Genomic DNA, 4853 nt, shown 5'->3' on the forward strand with positions numbered 1-4853 from the left:
ATCCTGACCGAACTGGAGGTTGGGTTTCTAGTCGTATGTAGGCCGCTGTGGCCTAGTAGGCGGGCTTTTTTTCATTTAGTTTTCTTCTTCTTTTTTCTTTTCTTCTTTATTTATTTTTGAGTTGTTTTTTGCTGTATTTAGAGTTTCTTTGTGAATATTTTTGCTTTAGGTACAAAAAATTACAAATTTTCTGTTAGTGCCGGTAGTTTTCAAATTTGATAGTTCAAATTTTTAATTATTTGAAATTTGTGTGAATCACTAGTTCGTGAATAACAAAACTATACAACTAGGCGGAACGAGGAGGGCTCACTAGTGAAGGCCAGGCCCACGGGGTATAGGCGGCGGCCCGCTCCGTCAGAGCACACAACAGGCAGGAAGGAGGAGGCCGAGAAGAAGAGCACAAATTGACATTGACGACTGCTCGCTCGGCTCGGCTCGGCTCAACCTCAGCCTCATTCCACACGCGGAGAAGAGAAATCGTCCCAGGCGGATCGGTCCGTCGCCGGCCGGGGATGTCTTCCAGCAGGTTCTCGCCGGCGCTGCAGGCGTCGGACCTCAACGACTTCATCGCCCCCTCGCAGGACTGCGTCGTCTCCCTCAACAAGAACTCCGCTGCCAGCCGCCTCCCGGTACCTTGCCCTGCCGCCCCTTCCCCCAAATTGTTTTTTCTGTCCTTTCTCTAGTATTCGGTTCCGGGGCGGGAGCTTTGGCCCGCCCTGCTCTTCGTAACCGACCCGTGCCACCCCCCTGCAGCTGCGGAGCACGCGGTCTGAGTTTGCGCAGTATTGTAGTATAATTTTTTGCCTTCGGATGGTGATGCACGCCATTAATCCTTGCAGTATCTTTCCGTAGTTATTTGTGCTTTCCCCAACTGTACTCACCCGTGGTCCATGACTCTTTTTTTTGTTTTTGTTTTTTAAGAATCTCTCACCCATTGTTAGGCTCGTATCTTTATTTTAGAGAAAAGGCTCATAGGCTCGTTCGCACGCCAGCAGGCACGAGTTTGACCCACGAAAAAAATCTGAGCCCAACCCACCTGATCCCGTAAGCGCTAGGGTTAGCTTTGTCCCCCAATCTGTCCCCTCGTCTCCTCTCCCGCGACCCCTGCCGCCACCTCCCTCATCGTCCCCCGCCCTATCCAGCGACTGAGCACCGCGTCGGACGCCCCCTATTCCTCCCCCCTTCCCCGCCGCCAGTCAGCTTGCCGTCTTCCCTGTGCGGCACTACCAAGCACCAACGACACCCAGATCGGCCCTGCCCAGGTCGCCGCCACCAAGCACTGGCGACGTCGCCCTAGGATCAGCCTCGCAACACAATAGCTCGCCGCCGTCAAGCACCACCGGCGCCATCCCAACTCGCCTCGTTATTTGTAAAAAGCCCCCTTGACTATTGATTTTTTCGAAATGAAACTGTACAACTAGGCGGAACGAGGAGGGCCCACCAGTGAGGCCAGGCCAACGGGGTATAGGCGGCGACCCGCTCCGTCAGAGCACGCAGCAAGCAGGAAGGAGGAGGCCGAGAAGAAGAGCACGGATTGACATTGACGACTGCTCGCTCGGCTCGGCTCGGCTCAACCTCAGCCTCATTCCACACGCGAGAAGAGAAATCGTCCCAGGCAGATCGGTCCGTCGCCGGGCGGGGATGTCTTCCAGCAGGTTCTCTACGGCGCTGCAGGCGTCGGACCTCAACGACTTCATCGCCCCCTCGCAGGACTGCGTCGTCTCCCTCAAAAAGAACTCCGCCGCCAGCCGCCTCCCGGTACCCTGCCCTGCCGCCCCTTCCCCCAAATTGTTTTTTCTATCCTTTGCCCTAGTATTCGGTTCTGGGGCGGGAGCTTTGGCTCGCCATGCTCTTCGTAGCCAACCCGTGCCACCCCCCTGCAGCTGCAGAGCACGCGGTCTGAGTTCACGCAGTATTGTAGTATAATTTTCTGCCTTCGGATGGTGATGCGTGCCATTAATCCTTGCAGTATCTTTCCGTAGTTATTTGTGCTCTCCCCAACTGTACTCACCCGTGGGCCATGGCTCATTTTTCTGTTTTTGTTTTTTGAGAATCTCTCACCCATGCTCCATAGGCTCGTATCTTCTTTTTTTTGGAGAAAAGGCTCATAGGCTCGTTCGCAGGCCAACAGGCACGAGTTTGACCCACGAAAAAAAATCTGAGCCCAACCCACCTGATCCCGTAAGCGCTAGGGTTAGCTTCATCCCCCAATCTGTCCTCTCGTCTCCTCTCCCGCGACCCCTGCCGCCACCTCCCTCATCGTCCCCCGCCCTCTCCAGCAACTGAGCACCGCGTCGGATGCCCCCTATTCCTCCCCTCCTTCCCCGCCGCTAGTCAGCTCGCCGTCTTCCCTGTTCGGCACCGCGAAGCACCAACGACGCCCAGATCGGCCCCGTCCCAGGTCGCCGCCACCAAGCACCGACGACGTAGCCCTAGGATCAGGCCCGCAACACAATAGCTCGCCGCCGTCAAGCACCACCGGCGCCATCCCAGCTCGCCTCGTTATTTGCAAAAGCCCCCTTGACTATTGATTTCGAGACAAAACTGTGCAAATAGGTGGAATGAGGAGGGCCCACCAGTGAAGTCCAGGCCCACGGGGGCCGGGGTATAGTCGGCGGCCCGGTCCATTAAATTAAAGCAGCACGCAGATGCCAAGAAGAAGAGCGATTGAGGTGGCCTTTGTTTGGGTTACAGATTGTGATTCCCGGATTCTAGCCTAGTCAAAATCGGATTCACAAACAAAAAGGCAGATTCGTAGGCCAGCTGCCCAGAATCGATTTTGCAAATTGCACTGGACAGCGGCGGAAGCTGGAATCTGCGATTTTGCTGATCCCCGAGCTGCCACTAACCCCCTTTCAAATATGGGCCAACTTCTCCCCGTTATTACAATGGAAATGCCACCGCCTCCCCCAGCTCAACTTCTACATCGACGACTCCTTCCTTCGTCAGTTCGCATCTCATCCACACCGAACAACCCCCGTTGATGGCTCTCTAGGGTTCGCCCGCCGCCACCTTCGCAAGCCCCGTCGCTGGCCCCGTCTCTCCCCCGCCCCGTTGCCGGCCCGCCCCCGCCCCGTCGCCGACCCTCCCCCGCCCCGTCGCCGGCCCCGTAGCCGCCCTGTCGCCGGCCCCTTGGCCAGCCACGTCGTCGGCCCACGCACCACGCCGGAGATCCAGCTGCACCACGCCGGAGGTCCCCCTTGCCCCCCGTCTCCACGTCCTCCCTGACTGCACCAGCTCTACCCCATCTTATTCCTGTGAGGAGAAAAGGTAATTGTTCAGTCCCAAAAAATGTAATTGTTCAGATTTAGTAATAGGTTAGTAATTGTTCAGATTAGTAATAGGCCTTGATTCCATGCTGAATGTTCTTTAAATTGCTGATGGATTGATGGCGGATCAAGTATAGTTTCACATATTATTTGATGAGACTATGATGATTGGTGCATATTTTGGATGATATGTGTACGTATGTAAGACTATGATGTTTAGTACATATTTTGGATGATATGTGCACGTATGTAAGACTGATGGTTGGTCCATATATGGATGATATATTTCGTATGGAAGACTACGAGGGTTGATTCTTTTTTTGGATGTTACTTTTCTTATGTTTGTGTCGGATGATATATTCATACCATCATGTCATTTCTCCATAAATATATTCTATATATTGTGTTTTTGTGCTAGTTCTCATTTTATCAAGTCAAAACATATAACTTGTGCTTTGATCTACATATAAACATCACAGTCAGCAGTCGAGGGCGTTACTGACATTTCACAACACCCACAACTGTTAAAGCTGACAAACAGCAGGGCAAATAAACAACCAGATTCTGATTCTTACGAATCCAGAACCACAGCTGATTCTCAGGAATCCATAGTAAAGTGATTCTCAGGAATCTGTAGCCCGGGGGCCTGACATTGCCGACTGCTTGCTCGGCTCGGCCTCATTCCACAGGAGGCCAAGAAGAAATCCTCCTCCGAGCAAGTAGGCGGATCGGTCCGTCGCCGGCCGGTGATGTCTTCCAGCAGGTTCTCGCCGGCGCTGCAGGCGTCGGACCTCAACGACTTCATCGCCCCCTCGCAGGACTGCGCCGTCTCCCTCAACAAGAACTCCGCCGCCAGCCGCCTCCCGGTACCCTGCCCTGCCCTGCCCTGCCCCCCCTTCTCCCCAAATTTTTCGTTGTCTTTTGCCCTAGTATTTGGTTCTGGGGCTGGAGATTCGGCCCGCCCTGCTCTTCGTAGCCGCCCCGTGCCACCCCCCTGCAGCTGCAGAGCACGCGGCCTGAGTTCGCGCATTATATACACTCCATTTTTGCTTTCGGACGGTGATGCAGTATTGATAATAAGAGTAGAAAGGATGAGGACTGGTGAGCGGGTTTGAGCTTTCTGTCCTGTTGTTTGGTTATCTTAGGAACCGATTTGGGGAATTGGAATTCCAGTTCAAATCCCTTCCAGCCTGAAGGGGATTCAATCGAATTAGGTCTTGAGTTCAACACCAGAGACATGGTATTTCATTTTACTTCACAGCAAGGTCGTTTGAACCAAGCTCAAAGTTCAGCATCAGCTATTAAGCACAAACAGAACGGAAGGCAAAGTGTACGGCGATGCTCAATGAGATCATTGGTTTCTCCCAGCTTGTTGCATTATATAACAATGTCCAATAACATCACTTAGGCTTCTGTATAGCAAGATTGTATAGAGCTGCAAATCACAATAACACCCTCGCGTCGCTCCCTCCCTGGGGCGACATGAGCGGCGGCTCAGCCCCGTCCACCGCGCGCCCTCCTTCCACACACCCCCCTCGCCGTCGCCGGTGGGCTCCGCCGGGCGAAGCCCGCGCGGATCCGGCG

At 53.8% G+C, this 4853-nt stretch overlaps 1 pseudogene; it reads left to right on the plus strand.

The window, feature by feature from the left end:
• Positions 1-448: 448 nt before the first annotated feature.
• Positions 449-4853, plus strand: part of LOC123102221 (protein NAR1-like) — a 10433-nt pseudogene continuing 6028 nt past the window's right edge.

The sequence above is a fragment of the Triticum aestivum genome, chromosome 5A (assembly GCF_018294505.1).
Source record: "Triticum aestivum cultivar Chinese Spring chromosome 5A, IWGSC CS RefSeq v2.1, whole genome shotgun sequence".
Lineage (NCBI taxonomy): Eukaryota > Viridiplantae > Streptophyta > Magnoliopsida > Poales > Poaceae > Triticum > Triticum aestivum.